The sequence below is a fragment of the Meriones unguiculatus genome, chromosome 14, assembly GCF_030254825.1.
Source record: "Meriones unguiculatus strain TT.TT164.6M chromosome 14, Bangor_MerUng_6.1, whole genome shotgun sequence".
In the NCBI taxonomy this organism is placed as follows: Eukaryota; Metazoa; Chordata; class Mammalia; order Rodentia; family Muridae; genus Meriones; species Meriones unguiculatus.
In genome coordinates, this window is record NC_083361.1 from 49874060 (window position 1) to 49900801 (window position 26742).

The 26742-nt window shown below is 52.9% G+C and overlaps 11 non-coding genes across 11 annotated transcripts; all 11 read right to left on the minus strand.

Annotated features, from left to right (window-relative positions):
• Positions 1–790: 790 nt before the first annotated feature.
• Positions 791–884, minus strand: LOC132647494 (small nucleolar RNA SNORD116). Its single transcript, XR_009585860.1, has one exon. It is a non-coding gene; the product is annotated as a small nucleolar RNA SNORD116 (small nucleolar RNA).
• A 2394-nt stretch (positions 885–3278) lies between these two features.
• Positions 3279–3372, minus strand: LOC132647530 (small nucleolar RNA SNORD116). Its single transcript, XR_009585895.1, has one exon. It is a non-coding gene; the product is annotated as a small nucleolar RNA SNORD116 (small nucleolar RNA).
• Positions 3373–5766: 2394 nt separating this feature from the next.
• LOC132647495 (small nucleolar RNA SNORD116) lies at positions 5767–5860 on the minus strand. Its single transcript, XR_009585861.1, has one exon. It is a non-coding gene; the product is annotated as a small nucleolar RNA SNORD116 (small nucleolar RNA).
• Positions 5861–8255: 2395 nt separating this feature from the next.
• LOC132647529 (small nucleolar RNA SNORD116) lies at positions 8256–8349 on the minus strand. The gene has a single exon (XR_009585894.1). It is a non-coding gene; the product is annotated as a small nucleolar RNA SNORD116 (small nucleolar RNA).
• A 2394-nt stretch (positions 8350–10743) lies between these two features.
• LOC132647496 (small nucleolar RNA SNORD116) lies at positions 10744–10837 on the minus strand. Its single transcript, XR_009585862.1, has one exon. It is a non-coding gene; the product is annotated as a small nucleolar RNA SNORD116 (small nucleolar RNA).
• Positions 10838–13231: 2394 nt separating this feature from the next.
• On the minus strand, positions 13232–13325 carry LOC132647497 (small nucleolar RNA SNORD116). The gene has a single exon (XR_009585863.1). It is a non-coding gene; the product is annotated as a small nucleolar RNA SNORD116 (small nucleolar RNA).
• Positions 13326–15725: 2400 nt separating this feature from the next.
• LOC132647498 (small nucleolar RNA SNORD116) lies at positions 15726–15819 on the minus strand. Its single transcript, XR_009585864.1, has one exon. It is a non-coding gene; the product is annotated as a small nucleolar RNA SNORD116 (small nucleolar RNA).
• A 2400-nt stretch (positions 15820–18219) lies between these two features.
• On the minus strand, positions 18220–18313 carry LOC132647500 (small nucleolar RNA SNORD116). The gene has a single exon (XR_009585865.1). It is a non-coding gene; the product is annotated as a small nucleolar RNA SNORD116 (small nucleolar RNA).
• A 2394-nt stretch (positions 18314–20707) lies between these two features.
• On the minus strand, positions 20708–20801 carry LOC132647501 (small nucleolar RNA SNORD116). Its single transcript, XR_009585866.1, has one exon. It is a non-coding gene; the product is annotated as a small nucleolar RNA SNORD116 (small nucleolar RNA).
• A 2400-nt stretch (positions 20802–23201) lies between these two features.
• LOC132647502 (small nucleolar RNA SNORD116) lies at positions 23202–23295 on the minus strand. The gene has a single exon (XR_009585867.1). It is a non-coding gene; the product is annotated as a small nucleolar RNA SNORD116 (small nucleolar RNA).
• A 2400-nt stretch (positions 23296–25695) lies between these two features.
• On the minus strand, positions 25696–25789 carry LOC132647503 (small nucleolar RNA SNORD116). The gene has a single exon (XR_009585868.1). It is a non-coding gene; the product is annotated as a small nucleolar RNA SNORD116 (small nucleolar RNA).
• Between the last annotated feature and the right edge of the window lie 953 nt (positions 25790–26742).

Consider the following 26742-nt stretch of genomic DNA (forward strand, 5'->3'; position numbering starts at 1 on the left):
TCAAAGAGCCACCCCCCCGGAATGAGGGTACCACACAAGGATGCCATCCAACACAGATTCCAATCAACTAATTCATACACGGATCCACAAGGCTCAGTTACCTATCTGTCTTCAAAAGAGGGATATCAGTCCTGGAATACATGGAGAATGTGAAAGTGGCAGAAATCTTAAAAAAAAAAATAAACAAATACATATAGAGCCGCCTCTCAGGGCTCCACTCCCTGTCTTGGCTCCCTAACTCCTTCCACGAAGGGGACCTGAGAAAATGTCAGGCACACAACAACAGACACTTTCACTCTTTGCCCTCAACATGGGGGTCCTACTCTCAAATGTCACCACATTCCCTCAGGCCCTGGGAGACTGTGTCACAGGACCCATATAGCATGTGCAGGCTTGACACCGGGCTGTCTCAGCATGGAAGCACTGCACCACTGCCACTTCCTGGCTTCTAGGATGGTGACACTCAGGGCCCCACTCTCAGAGTAGACTGAGCCCAGCTCTGTGGCCACTGCTACAAGCCTCCAGAGGCTTCAAGGTGCCTGCAGGGCACACAAGGCGGCTATCACCTATCTCCCTAGGATCTGAGCAACGCATCTCCTCCACACCAAAGGCAGCATCTCAGCATGTCCCTGAGGCCTGTCTTGCCAAAGGACAAACCCTTCTAGCCGAGTTGAGAAAGCACCGGCCCTCCTGGAGGCAGTGAGGCTCCAGGTGGAGGAAGGGAAGAGCAGAGGAGTGGATTCCCAGCCTGTGTCTGACCCCCTGAGAAGGTGGGTGACCCGAAGGTGCCGGACCTCAGTCCCGATGAGAGAGGTGGTATTGAGTTTTCACTCATTTTGTTCAGCTTTTCCAAGGAATGTTTGACTAGGAATCATCATCGATCCAAGCACACTGGAGTGCCCTTGCATAAAGAGTTTCGGGGCTCCTCTGGACAATGCGGGTGTTGGTGAGTGCGAGGAATTCCACGGCCTTCCCCAACCAGAAGCGTGGAGCAAGGGCACCAAGCTCTGCACGTGGGGGCATCCAGAGGCCGGCCTGGACCTCCTTGGGCTGAAGTGACACGTCCTGCTCTGCCCTCGCAGTTCCACCAAGAACCGTCCATCCTGAGCACCTGGCAGAATTCATGGGTGGCTTACCTTTGTCCTCCGATGCAGGCAGCTAGGTCACCAGCACCAAGCATCCTCGCTGGAGGCTAAATCAGGTGCCAACGGCGCTCACGGTATGATGCTGGCCCATTTCTTCTACAGTAGGCCCACGCTGGCCAAGGAAGGAGACACTGTGAAGACAGCACAAAGGACAAGCCCCCATTACAGTGGGACCGATGCAAAGGGAAACCTGGGGCCTAGCAGACAGGAAGGGATGGTCAGACCACACATGCCCTCTCACCACTCCTGCTCTCCCAAACCCTCCAGCCTGCCCTGCCGCATCAGGAGGAGGGCACGGTGTTGGTCCCCTCGCCTTCCAGGCAAAATCTGGATAAGGCTAGGTAGGAAGGGATTGCCCCACTGACTCTTGGCTACCCCCCAGGGCCTTTACACACTTTTCTGAGTCTCTCTACCTTCAAACAAATAATCTCACCCTCTCCAACACACAGCTTGCTCCAACTCCAGCCTGTAGGAAATCCCCAAGAGAATGAGAGCACCTACAAACACACCAAATCTGGACCCTGTTCCCCAAGGGAGCAGCCTCCCCTGGCAATACTCCAATGGAGGCCTGGCACTCAAGCCAGGCCCGAGCCATGAGCCAGCCATGCCCACAGACACATCTCTGCCTCCACGGAGGTCCTCCTCTGCATTTTCAGCGGGCCTCGTGGTTCTACACAACAATATCAAGACACAGGACAGGACTCAACGGTCACTAAAGATTCTGCAGTAGGTCTCAGGATGCAAGGGACATTCCAAAGGCACACCAACTTTGTCTCTCTTTGCATGTCTTTCTCTACCTATGTCTGTAAATTTTGTGTCTGAGTCTCTCTCCGTCGCTCTGTCTGTCATTCACGATCCCTTTCTCACTCAGCAGGATCCCTGTGGTCCAAGGACCAGGAAAGGTGCCTTCAGGCGTAGGCACTGTATCAAAGCAAATGTTTCCTGCTGGTCGCACACAGTGGTAAACCACTGAGGCTCCGATGACCCTGGAGAGCTGAAACCCTTCAGGAATGCAGTTACCAACAAAGCCACCTCTAAGTGAAAGTCCAATTCCTTTTGTCCCTGCTCATGGGTAGAGTTCTCAAGCCAGTCTTAATTGACAGCCCAAGACCCAGAAGCTGCCTCTCATACTACACACCCACAGGGAAGCCATTCCGCAATTTCTACACCGAGGAATACCTGAGTCACACAAGAGAAAGCAAAATAAAGTAAAGGAAGCCACCCTACGTGAAATTTTTAACTTTGAGAAGACCTGTGCAAACAGAGGCCATTCCATCCTAGATCTCTGAGGACATCCCCACCATGTCCTCATTCTACAGCTTTCCTACAAGGATATCATGTGTTTCAAAGAGCCACCCCCCCGGAATGAGGGTACCACACAAGGATGCCATCCAACACAGATTCCAATCAACTAATTCATACACGGATCCACAAGGCTCAGTTACCTATCTGTCTTCAAAAGAGGGATATCAGTCCTGGAATACATGGAGAATGTGAAAGTGGCAGAAATCTTAAAAAAAAAATAAATAAATACATATAGAGCCGCCTCTCAGGGCTCCACTCCCTGTCTTGGCTCCCTAACTCCTTCCACGAAGGGGACCTGAGAAAATGTCAGGCACACAACAACAGACACTTTCACTCTTTGCCCTCAACATGGGGGTCCTACTCTCAAATGTCACCACATTCCCTCAGGCCCTGGGAGACTGTGTCACAGGACCCATATAGCATGTGCAGGCTTGACACCGGGCTGTCTCAGCATGGAAGCACTGCACCACTGCCACTTCCTGGCTTCTAGGATGGTGACACTCAGGGCCCCACTCTCAGAGTAGACTGAGCCCAGCTCTGTGGCCACTGCTACAAGCCTCCAGAGGCTTCAAGGTGCCTGCAGGGCACACAAGGCGGCTATCACCTATCTCCCTAGGATCTGGGCAACGCATCTCCTCCACACCAAAGGCAGCATCTCAGCATGTCCCTGAGGCCTGTCTTGCCAAAGGACAAACCCTTCTAGCCGAGTTGAGAAAGCACCGGCCCTCCTGGAGGCAGTGAGGCTCCAGGTGGAGGAAGGGAAGAGCAGAGGAGTGGATTCCCAGCCTGTGTCTGACCCCCTGAGAAGGTGGGTGACCCGAAGGTGCCGGACCTCAGTCCTGATGAGAGAGGTGGTATTGAGTTTTCACTCATTTTGTTCAGCTTTTCCAAGGAATGTTTGACTAGGAATCATCATCGATCCAAGCACACTGGAGTGCCCTTGCATAAAGAGTTTCGGGGCTCCTCTGGACAATGCGGGTGTTGGTGAGTGCGAGGAATTCCACGGCCTTCCCCAACCAGAAGCGTGGAGCAAGGGCACCAAGCTCTACACGTGGGGGCATCCAGAGGCCGGCCTGGACCTCCTTGGGCTGAAGTGACACGTCCTGCTCTGCCCTCGCAGTTCCACCAAGAACCGTCCATCCTGAGCACCTGGCAGAATTCATGGGTGGCTTACCTTTGTCCTCCGATGCAGGCAGCTAGGTCACCAGCACCAAGCATCCTCGCTGGAGGCTAAATCAGGTGCCAACGGCGCTCACATTATGATGCTGGCCCATTTCTTCTACAGTAGGCCCACGCTGGCCAAGGAAGGAGACACTGTGAAGACAGCACAAAGGACAAGCCCCCATTACAGTGGGACCGATGCAAAGGGAAACCTGGGGCCTAGCAGACAGGAAGGGATGGTCAGACCACACATGCCCTCTCACCACTCCTGCTCTCCCAAACCCTCCAGCCTGCCCTGCCGCATCAGGAGGAGGGCACGGTGTTGGTCCCCTCGCCTTCCAGGCAAAATCTGGATAAGGCTAGGTAGGAAGGGATTGCCCCACTGACTATTGGCTACCTCCCAGGGCCTTAACACACTTTGCTGAGTCTCTCTACCTTCAAACAAATAATCTCACCCTCTCCAACACACAGCTTGCTCCAACTCCAGCCTGTAGGAAATTCCCAAGAGAATGAGAGCACCTACAAACACACCAAATCTGGACCCTGTTCCCCAAGGGAGCAGCCTCCCCTGGCAATACACCAATGGAGGCCTGGCACTCAAGCCAGGCCCGAGCCATGAGCCAGCCATGCCCACAGACACATCTCTGCCTCCACGGAGGTCCTCCTCTGCATTTTCAGCGGGCCTCGTGGTTCTACACAACAATATCAAGACACAGGACAGGACTCAACGGTCACTAAAGATTCTGCAGTAGGTCTCAGGATGCAAGGGACATTCCAAAGGAACACCAACTTTGTCTCTCTTTGCATGTCTTTCTCTACCTATGTCTGTAAATTTTGTGTCTGAGTCTCTCTCCGTCGCTCTGTCTGTCATTCACGATCCCTTTCTCACTCAGCAGGATCCCTGTGGTCCAAGGACCAGGAAAGGTGCCTTCAGGCATAGGCACTCTATCAAACCCAAAAGTTTCCTGCTGGTCCCACACAGTGGTAAACCACTGAGGCTCCGATGACACTGGAGAGCTGAAACCCTTCAGGAATGCAGTTACCAAAAAAGCCATCTCTAAGTGAAAGTCCAATTCCTTTTGTCCCTGCTCATGGGTAGAGTTCTCAAGCCAGTCTTGATTGACAGCCCAAGACCGAGAAGCTGCCTCTCGTACTACACACCCACAGGGAAGCCATTCCGCAATTTCTACACCGAGGAATACCTGAGTCACACAAGAGAAAGCAAAATAAAGTAAAGGAAGCCCCCCTACGTGAAATTTTTAACTTTGAGAAGACCTGTGCCAACAGAGGCCATTCCATCCTAGATCTCTGAGGACATCCCCACCATGTCCTCATTCTACAGCTTTCCTACAAGGATATCATGTGTTTCAAAGAGCCACCCACCCGGAATGAGGGTACCACACAAGGATGCCATCCAACACAGATTCCAATCAACTAATTCATACACGGGTCCACAAGGCTCAGGTACCTATCTGTCTTCAAAAGAGGGATATCAGTCCTGGAATACATGGAGAGTGTGAAAGTGGAAGAAATCTTAAAAAAAAATAAATAAATACATATAGAGCCGCCTCTCAGGGCTCCACTCCCTGTCTTGGCTCCCTAACACATTCCACGAATGGGACCTGAGAAAATGTCAGGCACACAACAACAGACACTTTCACTCTTTGCCCTCAACATGGGGGTCCTACTCTATAATGTCACCACATTCCCTCAGGCCCTGGGAGACTGTGTCACAGGACCCATATAGCATGTGCAGGCTTGACACCGGGCTGTCTCAGCATGGAAGCACTGCACCACTGCCACTTCCTGGCTTCTAGGATGGTGACACTCAGGGCCCCACTCTCAGAGTAGACTGAGCCCAGCTCTGTGGCCACTGCTACAAGCCTCCAGAGGCTTCAAGGTGCCTGCAGGGCACACAAGGCGGCTATCACCTATCTCCCTAGGATCTGGGCAACGCATCTCCTCCACACCAAAGGCAGCATCTCAGCATGTCCCTGAGGCCTGTCTTGCCAAAGGACAAACCCTTCTAGCCGAGTTGAGAAAGCACCGGCCTTCCTGGAGGCAGTGAGGCTCCAGGTGGAGGAAGGGAAGAGCAGAGGAGTGGATTCCCAGGCTGTGTCTGACCCCCTGAGAAGGTGGGTGACCCGAAGGTGCCGGACCTCAGTCCCGATGAGAGAGGTGGTATTGAGTTTTCACTCATTTTGTTCAGCTTTTCCAAGGAATGTTTGACTAGGAATCATCATCGATCCAAGCACACTGGAGTGCCCTTGCATAAAGAGTTTCGGTGCTCCTCTGGACAATGCGGGTGTTGGTGAGTGCGAGGAATTCCACGGCCTTCCCCAACCAGAAGCGTGGAGCAAGGGCACCAAGCTCTGCACGTGGGGGAATCCAGAGGATGGCCTGTACTTCCTGTGGCTGAAGTGACAAGCCCTGCTCTGCCCTCGCAGTTCCACCAAGAACCGACCAACCTGAGCACCTGGCAGAATTCATGGGTGGCTTACCTTTGTCCTCCGATGCAGGCAGCTAGGTCACCAGCACCAAGCATCCTCGCTGGAGGCTAAATCAGGTGCCAACGGCGCTCACGGTATGATGCTGGCCCATTTCTTCTACAGTAGGCCCAAGCTGGCCAAGGAAGGAGACACTGTGAAGACAGCACAAAGGACAAGCCCCCATTACAGTGGGACTGATGCAAAGGGAAACCTGGGGCCTAGCAGACAGGAAGGGATGGTCAGACCACACATGCCCTCTCACCACTCCTGCTCTCCCAAACCCTCCAGCCTGCCCTGCCGCATCAGGAGGAGGGCACGGTGTTGGTCCCCTCGGCTTCCAGGCAAAATCTGGATAAGGCTAGGTATGAAGGGATTGCCCCACTGACTCTTGGCTACCCCCCAGGGCCTTTACACACTTTTCTGAGTCTCTCTAACTTCAAACAAATAATCTCACCCTCTCCGACACACAGCTTGCTCCAACTCCAGCCTGTAGGAAATTCCCAAGAGTATGAGAGCACCTACAAACACACCAAATCTGGACCCTGTACCCCAAGGGAGCAGCCTCCCCTGGCAATACTCCAATGGAGGCCTGGCACTCAAGCCAGGCCCGAGCCATGAGCCAGCCATGCCCACAGACACATCTCTGCCTCCACGGAGGTCCTCCTCTGCATTTTCAGCGGGCCTCGTGGTTCTACACAACAATATCAAGACACAGGACAGGACTCAACGGTCACTAAAGATTCTGCAGTAGGTCTCAGGATGCAAGGGACATTCCAAAGGAACACCAACTTTGTCTCTCTTTGCATGTCTTTCTCTACCTATGTCTGTAAATTTTGTGTCTGAGTCTCTCTCCGTCGCTCTGTCTGTCATTCACGATCCCTTTCTCACTCAGCAGGATCCCTGTGGTCCAAGGACCAGGAAAGGTGCCTTCAGGCATAGGCACTCTATCAAACCCAAAAGTTTCCTGCTGGTCCCACACAGTGGTAAACCACTGAGGCTCCGATGACCCTGGAGAGCTGAAACCCTTCAGGAATGCAGTTACCAACAAAGCCACCTCTAAGTGAAGGTCCAATTCCTTTTGTCCCTGCTCATGGGTAGAGTTCTCAAGCCAGTCTTGATTGACAGCCCAAGACCCAGAAGCTGCCTCTCGTACTACACACCCACAGGGAAGCCATTCCGCAATTTCTACACCGAGGAATACCTGAGTCACACAAGAGAAAGCAAAATAAAGTAAAGGAAGCCACCCTACGTGAAATTTTTAACTTTGAGAAGACCTGTGCAAACAGAGGCCATTCCATCCTAGATCTCTGAGGACATCCCCGCCATGTCCTCATTCTACAGCTTTCCTACAAGGATATCATGTGTTTCAAAGAGCCACCCCCCCGGAAAGAGGGTACCACACAAGGATGCCATCCAACACAGATTCCAATCAACTAATTCATACACGGATCCACAAGGCTCAGTTACCTATCTGTCTTCAAAAGAGGGATATCAGTCCTGGAATACATGGAGAATGTGAATGCGGCAGAAATTTAAAAAAAAAAAAAAATAAATACATATAGAGCCGCCTCTCAGGGCTCCACTCCCTGTCTTGGCTCCCTAACTCCTTCCACGAAGGGGACCTGAGAAAATGTCAGGCACACAACAACAGACACTTTCACTCTTTGCCCTCAACATGGGGGTCCTACTCTCAAATGTCACCACATTCCCTCAGGCCCTGGGAGACTGTGTCACAGGACCCATATAGCATGTGCAGGCTTGACACCGGGCTGTCTCAGCATGGAAGCACTGCACCACTGCCACTTCCTGGCTTCTAGGATGGTGACACTCAGGGCCCCACTCTCAGAGTAGACTGAGCCCAGCTCTGTGGCCACTGCTACAAGCCTCCAGAGGCTTCAAGGTGCCTGCAGGGCACACAAGGCGGCTATCACCTGTCTTCCTAGGATCTGGGCAACGCATCTCCTCCACACCAAAGGCAGCATCTCAGCATGTCCCTGAGGCCTGTCTTGCCAAAGGTCAAACCCTTCTAGCCGAGTTGAGAAAGCACCGGCCCTCCTGGAGGCAGTGAGGCTCCAGGTGGAGGAAGGGAAGAGCAGAGGAGTGGATTCCCAGCCTGTGTCTGACCCCCTGAGAAGGTGGGTGACCCGAAGGTGCCGGACCTCAGTCCCGATGAGAGCGGTGGTATTGAGTTTTCACTCATTTTGTTCAGCTTTTCCAAGGAATGTTTGACTAGGAATCATCATCGATCCAAGCACACTGGAGTGCCCTTGCTTAAAGAGTTTCGGGGCTCCTCTGGACAATGCGGGTGTTGGTGAGTGCGAGGAATTCCACGGCCTTCCCCAACCAGAAGCGTGGAGCAAGGGCACCAAGCTCTACACGTGGGGGCATCCAGAGGCCGGCCTGGACCTCCTTGGGCTGAAGTGACACGTCCTGCTCTGCCCTCGCAGTTCCACCAAGAACCGTCCATCCTGAGCACCTGGCAGAATTCATGGGTGGCTTACCTTTGTCCTCCGATGCAGGCAGCTAGGTCACCAGCACCAAGCATCCTCGCTGGAGGCTAAATCAGGTGCCAACGGCGCTCACGGTATGATGCTGGCCCATTTCTTCTACAGTAGGCCCACGCTGGCCAAGGAAGGAGACACTGTGAAGACAGCACAAAGGACAAGCCCCCATTACAGTGGGACCGATGCAAAGGGAAACCTGGGGCCTAGCAGACAGGAAGGGATGGTCAGACCACACATGCCCTCTCACCACTCCTGCTCTCCCAAACCCTCCAGCCTGCCCTGCCGCATCAGGAGGAGGGCACGGTGTTGGTCCCCTCGGCTTCCAGGCAAAATTTGGATAAGGCTAGGTATGAAGGGATTGCCCCACTGACTCTTGGCTACCCCCCAGGGCCTTTACACACTTTTCTGAGTATCTCTAACTTCAAACAAATAATCTCACCCTCTCCAACACACAGCTTGCTCCAACTCCAGCCTGTAGGAAATTCCCAAGAGAATGAGAGCACCTACAAACACACCAAATCTGGACCCTGTTCCCCAAGGGAGCAGCCTCCCCTGGCAATACTCCAATGGAGGCCTGGCACTCAAGCCAGGCCCGAGCCATGAGCCAGCCATGCCCACAGACACATCTCTGCCTCCACGGAGGTCCTCCTCTGCATTTTCAGCGGGCCTCGTGGTTCTACACAACAATATCAAGACACAGGACAGGACTCAACGGTCACTAAAGATTCTGCAGTAGGTCTCAGGATGCAAGGGACATTCCAAAGGCACACCAACTTTGTCTCTCTTTGCATGTCTTTCTCTACCTATGTCTGTAAATTTTGTGTCTGAGTCTCTCTCTGTCGCTCGGTCTGTCATTCACGATCCCTTTCTCACTCAGCAGGATCCCTGTGGTCCAAGGACCAGGGAAGGTGCCTTCAGGCGTAGGCACTGTATCAAAGCAAATGTTTCCTGCTGGTCGCACACAGTGGTAAACCACTGAGGCTCCGATGACCCTGGAGAGCTGAAACCCTTCAGGAATGCAGTTACCAACAAAGCCACCTCTAAGTGAAAGTCCAATTCCTTTTGTCCCTGCTCATGGGTAGAGTTCTCCAGCCAGTCTTGATTGACAGCCCAAGACCCAGAAGCTGCCTCTCGTACTACACACCAACAGGGAAGCCATTCCGCAATTTCTACACCGAGGAATACCTGAGTCACACAAGAGAAAGCAAAATAAAGTAAAGGAAGCCACCCTACGTGAAATTTTTAACTTTGAGAAGACCTGTGCAAACAGAGGACATTCCACCCTAGATCTCTGAGGACATCCCCGCCATGTCCTCATTCTACAGCTTTCCTACAAGGATATCATGTGTTTCAAAGAGCCACCCCCCCGGAATGAGGGTACCACACAAGGATGCCATCCAACACAGATTCCAATCAACTAATTCATACACGGATCCACAAGGCTCAGTTACCTATCTGTCTTCAAAAGAGGGATATCAGTCCTGGAATACATGGAGAATGTGAAAGTGGCAGAAATCATAAAACATAAATAAATAAATACATATAGAGCCGCCTCTCAGGGCTCCACTCCCTGTCTTGGCCCCCTAACTCCTTCCACAAAGGGGACCTGAGAAAATGTCAGGCACACAACAATAGACACTTTCACTCTTTGCCCTCAACATGGGGGTCCTACTCTCAAATGTCACCACATTCCCTCAGGCCCTGGGAGACTGTGTCACAGGACCCATATAGCATGTGCAGGCTTGACACCGGGCTGTCTCAGCATGGAAGCACTGCACCACTGCCACTTCCTGGCTTCTAGGATGGTGACACTCAGGGCCCCACTCTCAGAGTAGACTGAGCCCAGCTCTGTGGCCACTGCTACAAGCCTCCAGAGGCTTCAAGGTGCCTGCAGGGCACACAAGGCGGCTATCACCTATCTCCCTAGGATCTGGGCAACGCATCTCCTCCACACCAAAGGCAGCATCTCAGTATGTCCCTGAGGCCTGTCTTGCCAAAGGACAAACCCTTCTAGCCGAGTTGAGAAAGCACCGGCCCTCCTGGAGGCAGTGAGGCTCCAGGTGGAGGAAGGGAAGAGCAGAGGAGTGGATTCCCAGCCTCTGTCTGACCCCCTGAGAAGGTGGGTGACCCGAAGGTGCTGGACCTCAGTCCCGATGAGAGAGGTGGTATTGAGTTTTCACTCATTTTGTTCAGCTTTTCCAAGGAATGTTTGACTAGGAATCATCATCGATCCAAGCACACTGGAGTGCCCTTGCATAAAGAGTTTCGGGCCTTCTCTGGACAATGCGGGTGTTGGTGAGTGCGAGGAATTCCACGGCCTTCCCCAACCAGAAGCGTGGAGCAAAGGCACCAAGCTCTGCACGTGGGGGCATCCATAGGCCGGCCTGGACCTCCGTGGGCTGAAATGACACGTCCTGCTCTGCCCTCGCAGTTCCACCAAGAACCGACCATCCTGCGCACCTGGCAGAATTCATGGGTGGCTTACCTTTGTCCTCCGATGCAGGCAGCTAGGTCACCAGCACCAAGCATCCTCGCTGGAGGCTAAATCAGGTGCCAACGGCGCTCACGGTATGATGCTGGCCCATTTCTTCTACAGTAGGCCCAAGCTGGCCAAGGAAGGAGACACTGTGAAGACAGCACAAAGGACAAGCCCCCATTACAGTGGGACCGATGCAAAGGGAAACCTGGGGCCTAGCAGACAGGAAGGGATGGTCAGACCACACATGCCCTCTCACCACTCCTGCTCTCCCAAACCCTCCAGCCTGCCCTGCCGCATCAGGAGGAGGGCACGGTGTTGGTCCCCTCGGCTTCCAGGCAAAATTTGGATAAGGCTAGGTATGAAGGGATTGCCCCACTGACTCTTGGCTACCCCCCAGGGCCTTTACACACTTTTCTGAGTCTCTCTAACTTCAAACAAATAATCTCACCCTCTCCGACACACAGCTTGCTCCAACTCCAGCCTGTAGGAAATTCCCAAGAGTATGAGAGCACCTACAAACACACCAAATCTGGACCCTGTACCCCAAGGGAGCAGCCTCCCCTGGCAATACTCCAATGGAGGCCTGGCACTCAAGCCAGGCCCGAGCCATGAGCCAGCCATGCCCACAGACACATCTCTGCCTCCACGGAGGTCCTCCTCTGCATTTTCAGCGGGCCTCGTGGTTCTACACAACAATATCAAGACACAGGACAGGACTCAACGGTCACTAAAGATTCTGCAGTAGGTCTCAGGATGCAAGGGACATTCCAAAGGAACACCAACTTTGTCTCTCTTTGCATGTCTTTCTCTACCTATGTCTGTAAATTTTGTGTCTGAGTCTCTCTCCGTCGCTCTGTCTGTCATTCACGATCCCTTTCTCACTCAGCAGGATCCCTGTGGTCCAAGGACCAGGAAAGGTGCCTTCAGGCGTAGGCACTGTATCAAAGCAAATGTTTCCTGCTGGTCGCACACAGTGGTAAACCACTGAGGCTCCGATGACCCTGGAGAGCTGAAACCCTTCAGGAATGCAGTTACCAACAAAGCCACCTCTAAGTGAAAGTCCAATTCCTTTTGTCCCTGCTCATGGGTAGAGTTCTCAAGCCAGTCTTGATTGACAGCCCAAGACCCAGAAGCTGCCTCTCGTACTACACACCCACAGGGAAGCCATTCCGCAATTTCTACACCGAGGAATACCTGAGTCACACAAGAGAAAGCAAAATAAAGTAAAGGAAGCCACCCTACGTGAAATTTTTAACTTTGAGAAGACCTGTGCAAACAGAGGCCATTCCATCCTAGATCTCTGAGGACATCCCCACCATGTCCTCATTCTACAGCTTTCCTACAAGGATATCATGTGTTTCAAAGAGCCACCCCCCCGGAACGAGGGTACCACACATGGATGCCATCCAAAACAGATTCCAATCAACTAATTCATACACGGATCCACAAGGCTCAGTTACCTATTTGTCTTCAAAAGAGGGATATCAGTCCTGGAATACATGGAGAATGTGAAAGTGGCAGAAATCTTAAAAAATAAATAAATAAATACATATAGAGCCGCCTCTCAGGGCTCCACTCCCTGTCTTGGCTCCCTAACTCCTTCCACGAAGGGGACCTGAGAAAATGTCAGGCACACAACAACAGACACTTTCACTCTTTGCCCTCAACATGGGGGTCCTACTCTCAAATGTCACCACATTCCCTCAGGCCCTGGGAGACTGTGTCACAGGACCCATATAGCATGTGCAGGCTTGACACCGGGCTGTCTCACCATGGAAGCACTGCACCACTGCCACTTCCTGGCTTCTAGGATGGTGACACTCAGGGCCCCACTCTCAGAGTAGACTGAGCCCAGCTCTGTGGCCACTGCTACAAGCCTCCAGAGGCTTCAAGGTGCCTGCAGGGCACACAAGGCGGCTATCACCTATCTCCCTAGGATCTGGGCGACGCATCTCCTCCACACCAAAGGCAGCATCTCAGCATGTCCCTGAGGCCTGTCTTGCCAAAGGACAAACCCTTCTAGCCGAGTTGAGAAAGCACCGGCCCTCCTGGAGGCAGTGAGGCTCCAGGTGGAGGAAGGGAAGAGCAGAGGAGTGGATTCCCAGCCTGTGTCTGACCCCCTGAGAAGGTGGGTGACCCGAAGGTGCCGGACCTCAGTCCCGATGAGAGAGGTGGTATTGAGTTTTCACTCATTTTGTTCAGCTTTTCCAAGGAATGTTTGACTAGGAATCATCATCGATCCAAGCACACTGGAGTGCCCTTGCATAAAGAGTTTCGGGGCTCCTCTGGACAATGCGGGTGTTGGTGAGTGCGAGGAATTCCACGGCCTTCCCCAACCAGAAGCGTGGAGCAAGGGCACCAAGCTCTACACGTGGGGGCATCCAGAGGCCGGCCTGGACCTCCTTGGGCTGAAGTGACACGTCCTGCTCTGCCCTCGCAGTTCCACCAAGAACCGACCATCCTGAGCACCTGGCAGAATTCATGGGTGGCTTACCTTTGTCCTCCGATGCAGGCAGCTAGGTCACCAGCACCAAGCATCCTCGCTGGAGGCTAAATCAGGTGCCAACGGCGCTCACGGTATGATGCTGGTCCATTTCTTCTACAGTAGGCCCACGCTGGCCAAGGAAGGAGACACTGTGAAGACAGCACAAAGGACAAGCCCCCATTACAGTGGGACCGATGCAAAGGGAAACCTGGGGCCTAGCAGACAGGAAGGGATGGTCAGACCACACATGCCCTCTCACCACTCCTGCTCTCCCAAACCCTCCAGCCTGCCCTGCTGCATCAGGAGGTGGGCACGGTGTTGGTCCCCTCGGCTTCCAGGCAAAATTTGGATAAGGCTAGGTATGAAGGGATTGCCCCACTGACACTTGGCTGCGCCCCATGGCCTTTACACACTTTTCTGAGTCTCTCTAACTTCAAACAAATAATCTCACCCTCTCCAACACACAGCTTGCTCCAACTCCACCCTGTAGGAAATTCCCAAGAGAATGAGAGCACCTACAAACACAACAAATCTGGACCCTGTTCCCCAAGGGAGCAGCCTCCCCTGGCAATACTCCAATGGAGGCCTGGCACTCAAGCCAGGCCCGAGCCATGAGCCAGCCATGCCCACAGACACATCTCTGCCTCCACGGAGGTCCTCCTCTGCATTTTCAGCGGGCCTCGTGGTTCTACACAACAATATCAAGACACAGGACAGGACTCAACGGTCACTAAAGATTCTGCAGTAGGTCTCAGGATGCAAGGGACATTCCAAAGGAACACCAACTTTGTCTCTCTTTGCATGTCTTTCTCTACCTATGTCTGTAAATTTTGTGTCTGAGTCTCTTTCCGTCGCTCTGTCTGTCATTCACGATCCCTTTCTCACTCAGCAGGATCCCTGTGGTCCAAGGACCAGGAAAGGTGCCTTCAGGCGTAGGCACTGTATCAAAGCAAATGTTTCCTGCTGGTCGCAAACAGTGGTAAACCACTGAGGCTCCGATGACCCTGGAGAGCTGAAACCCTTCAGGAATGCAGTTACCAACAAAGCCACCTCTAAGTGAAAGTCCAATTCCTTTTGTCCCTGCTCATGGGTAGAGTTCTCAAGCCAGTCTTGATTGACAGCCCAAGACCCAGAAGCTGCCTCTCGTACTACACACCCACAGGGAAGCCATTCCGCAATTTCTACACCGAGGAATACCTGAGTCACACAAGAGAAAGCAAAATAAAGTAAAGGAAGCCACCCTACGTGAAATTTTTAACTTTGAGAAGACCTGTGCCAACAGAGGCCATTCCATCCTAGATCTCTGAGGACATCCCCGCCATGTGCTCATTCTACAGCTTTCCTACAAAGATATCATGTGTTTCAAAGAGGCAGCCCCCCCGGAATGAGGGTACCACACAAGGATGCCATCCAACACAGATTCCAATCAACTAATTCATACACGGATCCACAAGGCTCAGTTACCTATCTGTCTTCAAAAGAGGGATATCAGTCCTGGAATACATGGAGAGTGTGAAAGTGGCAGAAATCTTAAAAAAATAAATAAATAAATAAATACATATAGAGCCGCCTCTCAGGGCTCCACTCCCTGTCTTGGCTCCCTAACTCCTTCCACGAAAGGGACCTGAGAAAATGTCAGGCACACAACAACAGACACTTTCACTCTTTGCCCTCAACATGGGGGTCCTACTCTCAAATGTCACCACATTCCCTCAGGCCCTTGGAGACTGTGTCACAGGACCCATATAGCATGTGCAGGCTTGACACCGGGCTGTCTCAGCATGGAAGCACTGCACCACTGCCACTTCCTGGCTTCTAGGATGGTGACACTCAGGGCCCCACTCTCAGAGTAGACTGAGCCCAGCTCTGTGGCCACTGCTACAAGCCTCCAGAGGCTTCAAGGTGCCTGCAGGGCACACAAGGCGGCTATCACCTATCTCCCTAGGATCTGGGCAACGCATCTCCTCCACACCAAAGGCAGCATCTCAGCATGTCCCTGAAGCCTGTCTTGCCAAAGGACAAACCCTTCTAGCCGAGTTGAGAAAGCACCGGCCCTCCTGGAGGCAGTGAGGCTCCAGGTGGAGGAAGGGAAGAGCAGAGGAGTGGATTCCCAGCCTGTGTCTGACCCCCTGAGAAGGTGGGTAACCCGAAGGTGCCGGACCTCAGTCCCGATGAGAGAGGTGGTATTGAGTTTTCACTCATTTTGTTCAGCTTTTCCAAGGAATGTTTGACTAGGAATCATCATCGATCCAAGCACACTGGAGTGCCCTTGCATAAAGAGTTTCGGGGCTCCTCTGGACAATGCGGGTGTTGGTGAGTGCGAGGAATTCCACGGCCTTCCCCAACCAGAAGCGTGGAGCAAGGGCACCAAGCTCTACACGTGGGGGCATCCAGAGGCCGGCCTGGACCTCCTTGGGCTGAAGTGACACGTCCTGCTCTGCCCTCGCAGTTCCACCAAGAACCGTCCATCCTGAGCACCTGGCAGAATTCATGGATGGCTTACCTTTGTCCTCCGATGCAGGCAGCTAGGTCACCAGCACCAAGCATCCTCGCTGGAGGCTAAATCAGGTGCCAACGGCGCTCACGGTATGATGCTGGCCCATTTCTTCTACAGTAGGCCCACGCTGGCCAAGGAAGGAGACACTGTGAAGACAGCACAAAGCACAAGCCCCCATTGCCGTGGGACCGATGCAAAGGGAAACCTGGGGCCTAGCAGACAGGAAGGGATGGTCAGACCACACATGCCCTCTCACCACTCCTGCTCTCCCAAACCCTCAAGCCTGCCCTGCCGCATCAGGAGGAGGGCACGGTGTTGGTCCCCTCGGCTTCCAGGCAAAATTTGGATAAGGCTAGGTATGAAGGGATTGCCCCACTGACACTTGGCTGCGCCCCATGGCCTTTACACACTTTTCTGAGTCTCTCTAACTTCAAACAAATAATCTCACCCTCTCCAACACACAGCTTGCTCCAACTCCAGCCTGTAGGAAATTCCCAAGAGAATGAGAGCACCTACAAACACACCAAATCTGGACCCTGTTCCCCAAGGGAGCAGCCTCCCCTGGCAATACTCCAATGGAGGCCTGGCACTCAAGCCAGGCCCGAGCCATGAGCCAGCCATGCCCACAGACACATCTCTGCCTCCACGGAGGTCCTCCTCTGCATTTTCAGCGGGCCTCGTGGTTCTACACAACAATATCAAGACACAGGACAGGACTCAACGGTCACTAAAGATTCTGCAGTAGGTCTCAGGATGCAAGGGACATTCCAAAGGCACACCAACTTTGTCTCTCTTTGCATGTCTTTCTCTACCTATGTCTGTAAATTTTGTGTCTGAATCTCTCTCCATCGCTCTGTCTGTCATTCACGATCCCTTTCTCACTCAGCAGGATCCCTGTGGTCCAAGGACCAGGAAAGGTGCCTTCAGGCGTAGGCACTGTATCAAAGCAAATGTTTCCTGCTGGTCGCACACAGTGGTAAACCACTAAGGCTCCGATGACCCTGGAGAGCTGAAACCCTTCAGGAATGCAGTTACCAACAAAGCCACCTCTAAGTGAAAGTCCAATTCCTTTTGTCCCTGCTCATGGGTAGAGTTCTCAAGCCAGTCTTGATTGACAGCCCAAGACCCAGAAGCTGCCTCTCGTACTACACACCCACAGGGAAGCCATTCCGCAATTTCTACACCGAGGAATACCTGAGTCACACAAGAGAAAGCAAAATAAAGTAAAGGAAGCCACCCTACGTGAAATTTTTAACTTTGAGAAGACCTGTGCCAACAGAGGCCATTCCATCCTAGATCTCTGAGGACATCCCCGCCATGTGCTCATTCTACAGCTTTCCTACAAAGATATCATGTGTTTCAAAGAGCCAGCCCCCCCGGAATGAGGGTACCACACAAGGATGGCATCCAACACAGATTCCAATCAACTAATTCATACACGGATCCACAAGGCTCAGTTACCTATCTGTCTTCAAAAGAGGGATATCAGTCCTGGAATACATGGAGAGTGTGAAAGTGGCAGAAATCATAAAAAAATAAATAAATAAATGAATACATATAGAGCCGCCTCTCAGGGCTCCACTCCCTGTCTTGGCTCCCTAACTCCTTCCACGAAGGGGACCTGAGAAAATGTCAGGCACACAACAACAGACAATTTCACTCTTTGCCCTCAACATGGGGGTCCTACTCTCAAATGTCACCACATTCCCTCAGGCCCTTGGAGACTGTGTCACAGGACCCATATAGCATGTGCAGGCTTGACACCGGGCTGTCTCAGCATGGAAGCACTGCACCACTGCCACTTCCTGGCTTCTAGGATGGTGACACTCAGGGCCCCACTCTCAGAGTAGACTGAGCCCAGCTCTGTGGCCACTGCTACAAGCCTCCAGAGGCTTCAAGGTGCCTGCAGGGCACACAAGGCGGCTATCACCTATCTCCCTAGGATCTGGGCAACGCATCTCCTCCACACCAAAGGCAGCATCTCAGCATGTCCCTGAGGCCTGTCTTGCCAAAGGACAAACCCTTCTAGCCGAGTTGAGAAAGCACCGGCCCTCCTGGAGGCAGTGAGGCTCCAGGTGGAGGAAGGGAAGAGCAGAGGAGTGGATTCCCAGCCTGTGTCTGACCCCCTGAGAAGGTGGGTAACCCGAAGGTGCCGGACCTCAGTCCCGATGAGAGAGGTGGTATTGAGTTTTCACTCATTTTGTTCAGCTTTTCCAAGGAATGTTTGACTAGGAATCATCATCGATCCAAGCACACTGGAGTGCCCTTGCATAAAGAGTTTCGGGGCTCCTCTGGACAATGCGGGTGTTGGTGAGTGCGAGGAATTCCACGGCCTTCCCCAACCAGAAGCGTGGAGCAAGGGCACCAAGCTCTACACGTGGGGGCATCCAGAGGCCGGCCTGGACCTCCTTGGGCTGAAGTGACACGTCCTGCTCTGCCCTCGCAGTTCCACCAAGAACCGTCCATCCTGAGCACCTGGCAGAATTCATGGATGGCTTACCTTTGTCCTCCGATGCAGGCAGCTAGGTCACCAGCACCAAGCATCCTCGCTGGAGGCTAAATCAGGTGCCAACGGCGCTCACGGTATGATGCTGGCCCATTTCTTCTACAGTAGGCCCACGCTGGCCAAGGAAGGAGACACTGTGAAGACAGCACAAAGCACAAGCCCCCATTGCAGTGGGACCGATGCAAAGGGAAACCTGGGGCCTAGCAGACAGGAAGGGATGGTCAGACCACACATGCCCTCTCACCACTCCTGCTCTCCCAAACCCTCCAGCCTGCCCTGCCGCATCAGGAGGAGGGCACGGTGTTGGTCCCCTCGGCTTCCAGGCAAAATTTGGATAAGGCTAGGTATGAAGGGATTGCCCCACTGACACTTGGCTGCGCCCCATGGCCTTTACACACTTTTCTGAGTCTCTCTAACTTCAAACAAATAATCTCACCCTCTCCAACACACAGCTTGCTCCAACTCCAGCCTGTAGGAAATTCCCAAGAGAATGAGAGCACCTACAAACACACCAAATCTGGACCCTGTTCCCCAAGGGAGCAGCCTCCCCTGGCAATACTCCAATGGAGGCCTGGCACTCAAGCCAGGCCCGAGCCATGAGCCAGCCATGCCCACAGACACATCTCTGCCTCCACGGAGGTCCTCCTCTGCATTTTCAGCGGGCCTCGTGGTTCTACACAACAATATCAAGACACAGGACAGGACTCAACGGTCACTAAAGATTCTGCAGTAGGTCTCAGGATGCAAGGGACATTCCAAAGGAACACCAACTTTGTCTCTCTTTGCATGTCTTTCTCTACCTATGTCTGTAAATTTTGTGTCTGAGTCTCTCTCCGTCGCTCTGTCTGTCATTCACGATCCCTTTCTCACTCAGCAGGATCCCTGTGGTCCAAGGACCAGGAAAGGTGCCTTCAGGCGTAGGCACTGTATCAAAGCAAATGTTTCCTGCTGGTCGCACACAGTGGTAAACCACTGAGGCTCCGATGACCCTGGAGAGCTGAAACCCTTCAGGAATGCAGTTACCAACAAAGCCACCTCTAAGTGAAAGTCCAATTCCTTTTGTCCCTGCTCATGGGTAGAGTTCTCAAGCCAGTCTTGATTGACAGCCCAAGACCCAGAAGCTGCCTCTCGTACTACACACCCACAGGGAAGCCATTCCGCAATTTCTACACCGAGGAATACCTGAGTCACACAAGAGAAAGCAAAATAAAGTAAAGGAAGCCACCCTACGTGAAATTTTTAACTTTGAGAAGACCTGTGCAAACAGAGGCCATTCCACCCTAGATCTCTGAGGACATCCCCGCCATGTCCTCATTCTACAGCTTTCCTACAAGGATATCATGTGTTTCAAAGAGCCACCCCCCCGGAACGAGGGTACCACACATGGATGCCATCCAAAACAGATTCCAATCAACTAATTCATACACGGATCCACAAGGCTCAGTTACCTATTTGTCTTCAAAAGAGGGATATCAGTCCTGGAATACATGGAGAATGTGAAAGTGGCAGAAATCTTAAAAAATAAATAAATAAATACATATAGAGCCGCCTCTCAGGGCTCCACTCCCTGTCTTGGCTCCCTAACTCCTTCCACGAAGGGGACCTGAGAAAATGTCAGGCACACAACAACAGACACTTTCACTCTTTGCCCTCAACATGGGGGTCCTACTCTCAAATGTCACCACATTCCCTCAGGCCCTGGGAGACTGTGTCACAGGACCAATATAGCATGTGCAGGCTTGACACCGGGCTGTCTCAGCATGGAAGCACTGCACCACTGCCACTTCCTGGCTTCTAGGATGGTGACACTCAGGGCCCCACTCTCAGAGTAGACTGAGCCCAGCTCTGTGGCCACTGCTACAAGCCTCCAGAGGCTTCAAGGTGCCTGCAGGGCACACAAGGCGGCTATCACCTATCTCCCTAGGATCTGGGCAACGCATCTCCTCCACACCAAAGGCAGCATCTCAGCATGTCCCTGAGGCCTGTCTTGCCAAAGGACAAACCCTTCTAGCCGAGTTGAGAAAGCACCGGCCCTCCTGGAGGCAGTGAGGCTCCAGGTGGAGGAAGGGAAGAGCAGAGGAGTGGATTCCCAGCCTGTGTCTGACCCCCTGAGAAGGTGGGTGACCCGAAGGTGCCGGACCTCAGTCCCGATGAGAGAGGTGGTATTGAGTTTTCACTCATTTTGTTCAGCTTTTCCAAGGAATGTTTGACTAGGAATCATCATCGATCCAAGCACACTGGAGTGCCCTTGCATAAAGAGTTTCGGGGCTCCTCTGGACAATGCGGGTGTTGGTGAGTGCGAGGAATTCCACGGCCTTCCCCAACCAGAAGCGTGGAGCAAGGGCACCAAGCTCTACACGTGGGGGCATCCAGAGGCCGGCCTGGACCTCCTTGGGCTGAAGTGACACGTCCTGCTCTGCCCTCGCAGTTCCACCAAGAACCGTCCATCCTGAGCACCTGGCAGAATTCATGGATGGCTTACCTTTGTCCTCCGATGCAGGCAGCTAGGTCACCAGCACCAAGCATCCTCGCTGGAGGCTAAATCAGGTGCCAACGGCGCTCACGGTATGATGCTGGTCCATTTCTTCTACAGTAGGCCCACGCTGGCCAAGGAAGGAGACACTGTGAAGACAGCACAAAGGACAAGCCCCCATTACAGTGGGACCGATGCAAAGGGAAACCTGGGGCCTAGCAGACAGGAAGGGATGGTCAGACCACACATGCCCTCTCACCACTCCTGCTCTCCCAAACCCTCCAGCCTGCCCTGCTGCATCAGGAGGTGGGCACGGTGTTGGTCCCCTCGGCTTCCAGGCAAAATTTGGATAAGGCTAGGTATGAAGGGATTGCCCCACTGACACTTGGCTGCGCCCCATGGCCTTTACACACTTTTCTGAGTCTCTCTAACTTCAAACAAATAATCTCACCCTCTCCAACACACAGCTTGCTCCAACTCCACCCTGTAGGAAATTCCCAAGAGAATGAGAGCACCTACAAACACAACAAATCTGGACCCTGTTCCCCAAGGGAGCAGCCTCCCCTGGCAATACTCCAATGGAGGCCTGGCACTCAAGCCAGGCCCGAGCCATGAGCCAGCCATGCCCACAGACACATCTCTGCCTCCACGGAGGTCCTCCTCTGCATTTTCAGCGGGCCTCGTGGTTCTACACAACAATATCAAGACACAGGACAGGACTCAACGGTCACTAAAGATTCTGCAGTAGGTCTCAGGATGCAAGGGACATTCCAAAGGAACACCAACTTTGTCTCTCTTTGCATGTCTTTCTCTACCTATGTCTGTAAATTTTGTGTCTGAGTCTCTTTCCGTCGCTCTGTCTGTCATTCACGATCCCTTTCTCACTCAGCAGGATCCCTGTGGTCCAAGGACCAGGAAAGGTGCCTTCAGGCGTAGGCACTGTATCAAAGCAAATGTTTCCTGCTGGTCGCAAACAGTGGTAAACCACTGAGGCTCCGATGACCCTGGAGAGCTGAAACCCTTCAGGAATGCAGTTACCAACAAAGCCACCTCTAAGTGAAAGTCCAATTCCTTTTGTCCCTGCTCATGGGTAGAGTTCTCAAGCCAGTCTTGATTGACAGCCCAAGACCCAGAAGCTGCCTCTCGTACTACACACCCACAGGGAAGCCATTCCGCAATTTCTACACCGAGGAATACCTGAGTCACACAAGAGAAAGCAAAATAAAGTAAAGGAAGCCACCCTACGTGAAATTTTTAACTTTGAGAAGACCTGTGCCAACAGAGGCCATTCCATCCTAGATCTCTGAGGACATCCCCGCCATGTGCTCATTCTACAGCTTTCCTACAAAGATATCATGTGTTTCAAAGAGGCAGCCCCCCCGGAATGAGGGTACCACACAAGGATGCCATCCAACACAGATTCCAATCAACTAATTCATACACGGATCCACAAGGCTCAGTTACCTATCTGTCTTCAAAAGAGGGATATCAGTCCTGGAATACATGGAGAGTGTGAAAGTGGCAGAAATCTTAAAAAAATAAATAAATAAATAAATACATATAGAGCCGCCTCTCAGGGCTCCACTCCCTGTCTTGGCTCCCTAACTCCTTCCACGAAAGGGACCTGAGAAAATGTCAGGCACACAACAACAGACACTTTCACTCTTTGCCCTCAACATGGGGGTCCTACTCTCAAATGTCACCACATTCCCTCAGGCCCTTGGAGACTGTGTCACAGGACCCATATAGCATGTGCAGGCTTGACACCGGGCTGTCTCAGCATGGAAGCACTGCACCACTGCCACTTCCTGGCTTCTAGGATGGTGACACTCAGGGCCCCACTCTCAGAGTAGACTGAGCCCAGCTCTGTGGCCACTGCTACAAGCCTCCAGAGGCTTCAAGGTGCCTGCAGGGCACACAAGGCGGCTATCACCTATCTCCCTAGGATCTGGGCAACGCATCTCCTCCACACCAAAGGCAGCATCTCAGCATGTCCCTGAAGCCTGTCTTGCCAAAGGACAAACCCTTCTAGCCGAGTTGAGAAAGCACCGGCCCTCCTGGAGGCAGTGAGGCTCCAGGTGGAGGAAGGGAAGAGCAGAGGAGTGGATTCCCAGCCTGTGTCTGACCCCCTGAGAAGGTGGGTAACCCGAAGGTGCCGGACCTCAGTCCCGATGAGAGAGGTGGTATTGAGTTTTCACTCATTTTGTTCAGCTTTTCCAAGGAATGTTTGACTAGGAATCATCATCGATCCAAGCACACTGGAGTGCCCTTGCATAAAGAGTTTCGGGGCTCCTCTGGACAATGCGGGTGTTGGTGAGTGCGAGGAATTCCACGGCCTTCCCCAACCAGAAGCGTGGAGCAAGGGCACCAAGCTCTACACGTGGGGGCATCCAGAGGCCGGCCTGGACCTCCTTGGGCTGAAGTGACACGTCCTGCTCTGCCCTCGCAGTTCCACCAAGAACCGTCCATCCTGAGCACCTGGCAGAATTCATGGATGGCTTACCTTTGTCCTCCGATGCAGGCAGCTAGGTCACCAGCACCAAGCATCCTCGCTGGAGGCTAAATCAGGTGCCAACGGCGCTCACGGTATGATGCTGGCCCATTTCTTCTACAGTAGGCCCACGCTGGCCAAGGAAGGAGACACTGTGAAGACAGCACAAAGCACAAGCCCCCATTGCCGTGGGACCGATGCAAAGGGAAACCTGGGGCCTAGCAGACAGGAAGGGATGGTCAGACCACACATGCCCTCTCACCACTCCTGCTCTCCCAAACCCTCAAGCCTGCCCTGCCGCATCAGGAGGAGGGCACGGTGTTGGTCCCCTCGGCTTCCAGGCAAAATTTGGATAAGGCTAGGTATGAAGGGATTGCCCCACTGACACTTGGCTGCGCCCCATGGCCTTTACACACTTTTCTGAGTCTCTCTAACTTCAAACAAATAATCTCACCCTCTCCAACACACAGCTTGCTCCAACTCCAGCCTGTAGGAAATTCCCAAGAGAATGAGAGCACCTACAAACACACCAAATCTGGACCCTGTTCCCCAAGGGAGCAGCCTCCCCTGGCAATACTCCAATGGAGGCCTGGCACTCAAGCCAGGCCCGAGCCATGAGCCAGCCATGCCCACAGACACATCTCTGCCTCCACGGAGGTCCTCCTCTGCATTTTCAGCGGGCCTCGTGGTTCTACACAACAATATCAAGACACAGGACAGGACTCAACGGTCACTAAAGATTCTGCAGTAGGTCTCAGGATGCAAGGGACATTCCAAAGGCACACCAACTTTGTCTCTCTTTGCATGTCTTTCTCTACCTATGTCTGTAAATTTTGTGTCTGAATCTCTCTCCATCGCTCTGTCTGTCATTCACGATCCCTTTCTCACTCAGCAGGATCCCTGTGGTCCAAGGACCAGGAAAGGTGCCTTCAGGCGTAGGCACTGTATCAAAGCAAATGTTTCCTGCTGGTCGCACACAGTGGTAAACCACTAAGGCTCCGATGACCCTGGAGAGCTGAAACCCTTCAGGAATGCAGTTACCAACAAAGCCACCTCTAAGTGAAAGTCCAATTCCTTTTGTCCCTGCTCATGGGTAGAGTTCTCAAGCCAGTCTTGATTGACAGCCCAAGACCCAGAAGCTGCCTCTCGTACTACACACCCACAGGGAAGCCATTCCGCAATTTCTACACCGAGGAATACCTGAGTCACACAAGAGAAAGCAAAATAAAGTAAAGGAAGCCACCCTACGTGAAATTTTTAACTTTGAGAAGACCTGTGCCAACAGAGGCCATTCCATCCTAGATCTCTGAGGACATCCCCGCCATGTGCTCATTCTACAGCTTTCCTACAAAGATATCATGTGTTTCAAAGAGCCAGCCCCCCCGGAATGAGGGTACCACACAAGGATGCCATCCAACACAGATTCCAATCAACTAATTCATACACGGATCCACAAGGCTCAGTTACCTATCTGTCTTCAAAAGAGGGATATCAGTCCTGGAATACATGGAGAGTGTGAAAGTGGCAGAAATCTTAAAAAAATAAATAAATAAATGAATACATATAGAGCCGCCTCTCAGGGCTCCACTCCCTGTCTTGGCTCCCTAACTCCTTCCACGAAGGGGACCTGAGAAAATGTCAGGCACACAACAACAGACAATTTCACTCTTTGCCCTCAACATGGGGGTCCTACTCTCAAATGTCACCACATTCCCTCAGGCCCTTGGAGACTGTGTCACAGGACCCATATAGCATGTGCAGGCTTGACACCGGGCTGTCTCAGCATGGAAGCACTGCACCACTGCCACTTCCTGGCTTCTAGGATGGTGACACTCAGGGCCCCACTCTCAGAGTAGACTGAGCCCAGCTCTGTGGCCACTGCTACAAGCCTCCAGAGGCTTCAAGGTGCCTGCAGGGCACACAAGGCGGCTATCACCTATCTCCCTAGGATCTGGGCAACGCATCTCCTCCACACCAAAGGCAGCATCTCAGCATGTCCCTGAGGCCTGTCTTGCCAAAGGACAAACCCTTCTAGCCGAGTTGAGAAAGCACCGGCCCTCCTGGAGGCAGTGAGGCTCCAGGTGGAGGAAGGGAAGAGCAGAGGAGTGGATTCCCAGCCTGTGTCTGACCCCCTGAGAAGGTGGGTAACCCGAAGGTGCCGGACCTCAGTCCCGATGAGAGAGGTGGTATTGAGTTTTCACTCATTTTGTTCAGCTTTTCCAAGGAATGTTTGACTAGGAATCATCATCGATCCAAGCACACTGGAGTGCCCTTGCATAAAGAGTTTCGGGGCTCCTCTGGACAATGCGGGTGTTGGTGAGTGCGAGGAATTCCACGGCCTTCCCCAACCAGAAGCGTGGAGCAAGGGCACCAAGCTCTACACGTGGGGGCATCCAGAGGCCGGCCTGGACCTCCTTGGGCTGAAGTGACACGTCCTGCTCTGCCCTCGCAGTTCCACCAAGAACCGTCCATCCTGAGCACCTGGCAGAATTCATGGATGGCTTACCTTTGTCCTCCGATGCAGGCAGCTAGGTCACCAGCACCAAGCATCCTCGCTGGAGGCTAAATCAGGTGCCAACGGCGCTCACGGTATGATGCTGGCCCATTTCTTCTACAGTAGGCCCACGCTGGCCAAGGAAGGAGACACTGTGAAGACAGCACAAAGCACAAGCCCCCATTGCAGTGGGACCGATGCAAAGGGAAACCTGGGGCCTAGCAGACAGGAAGGGATGGTCAGACCACACATGCCCTCTCACCACTCCTGCTCTCCCAAACCCTCCAGCCTGCCCTGCCGCATCAGGAGGAGGGCACGGTGTTGGTCCCCTCGGCTTCCAGGCAAAATTTGGATAAGGCTAGGTATGAAGGGATTGCCCCACTGACACTTGGCTGCGCCCCATGGCCTTTACACACTTTTCTGAGTCTCTCTAACTTCAAACAAATAATCTCACCCTCTCCAACACACAGCTTGCTCCAACTCCAGCCTGTAGGAAATTCCCAAGAGAATGAGAGCACCTACAAACACACCAAATCTGGACCCTGTTCCCCAAGGGAGCAGCCTCCCCTGGCAATACTCCAATGGAGGCCTGGCACTCAAGCCAGGCCCGAGCCATGAGCCAGCCATGCCCACAGACACATCTCTGCCTCCACGGAGGTCCTCCTCTGCATTTTCAGCGGGCCTCGTGGTTCTACACAACAATATCAAGACAC